Here is a 1,092-nt window from a genome sequence, read left to right on the forward strand (position 1 = left end):
TTAGAGAGAGAATGACTGAGAGTTCTCAAGAACTAATGAAATTCATGAATCCAAACAGCATAAACACAAAAAAATCTACCCTGGGACACACTGTAATGAGATTACAGAATGCCAGAGACAAAGGACAGACCAGGTCCAAAGCCACAGCAGTCAGACCGGCAGATTCCAACAACGGAACCCAGCATCCAATGGAATGATGTCTTCTAAATGAAAACAAAAGCACGTGACCCAGCGGCTCTGTGTCCAAACCAGCTTTCCATGACGAGAGCAAATAAAACACTCTCAGACAGACAGACACTGAGTCCCGCCCCGCAGAAGCTCACTGGGGCCGTCCTGAAGGGGGTGACCCACCAGCGAATGCCAGTCCCCTAAGAAGGCCGTGGTTTACTCGCACGGCATGCCAACACGTATCATACAGAAATGTGATATATCGCACAAAACGTCTAGGTAAATACTAAATAGCCATTATTTTAGTAGAATCAATTTCTTTTCATTGGAATGTATTTCTTTCCTAATATGTAAATTATTTCATACTAAAAAGGAAGATATGAAATGTAAGAAAATCTGATGAGTAAATTGGTAAATATATGTCAAATCAAAATATTGTCCATAAAATAACAGTAATATCTCATGCAGAACTAAATGCAGAACTAAAATATTGGACAATTATAGTGTATAAGTCTAGAGAAAAGAAGAGGCATAGTGTTTTAAAATCTATATACTATTTGGAAGAAAACTGGAATATCAACCTTAAATGTATTAAGTTAGGAATGCAAGGTAAAATTTCAGTAGTAATCACCAAAAGAATACAAATGGAGTAAGAGAAAACAAAAGAAGAAACTAAACAGAGAAGTTGATCTCAATATATCCCCAAAGCAGGGGGAAGACACGATACAGGAGAAAAAAATATCGATAGAAAGATTGGAAGGTTAAATATAAACGTATTGGACTTCCCAACTAAACGACATTGTCAAGTCTACGGCCGCGCCACCCTGAACACGCCGAATCCCGTCTGATCTTGGAAGCTAAGCAGGGTCAGTCCTGGTTCGTACTTCGATGGGAGACCACCTAGCAGACCAGGTGCTGTGGGCT

At 39.8% G+C, this 1,092-nt stretch overlaps 1 pseudogene; it reads left to right on the top strand.

Moving 5' to 3' along the window:
- Positions 1–974: 974 nt before the first annotated feature.
- LOC118610610 lies at positions 975–1,092 on the top strand (annotated as a pseudogene).

The sequence above is a fragment of the Rousettus aegyptiacus genome, unplaced genomic scaffold (genome assembly GCF_014176215.1).
Source record: "Rousettus aegyptiacus isolate mRouAeg1 unplaced genomic scaffold, mRouAeg1.p scaffold_m13_p_12, whole genome shotgun sequence".
Taxonomy (NCBI): Eukaryota; Metazoa; Chordata; class Mammalia; order Chiroptera; family Pteropodidae; genus Rousettus; species Rousettus aegyptiacus.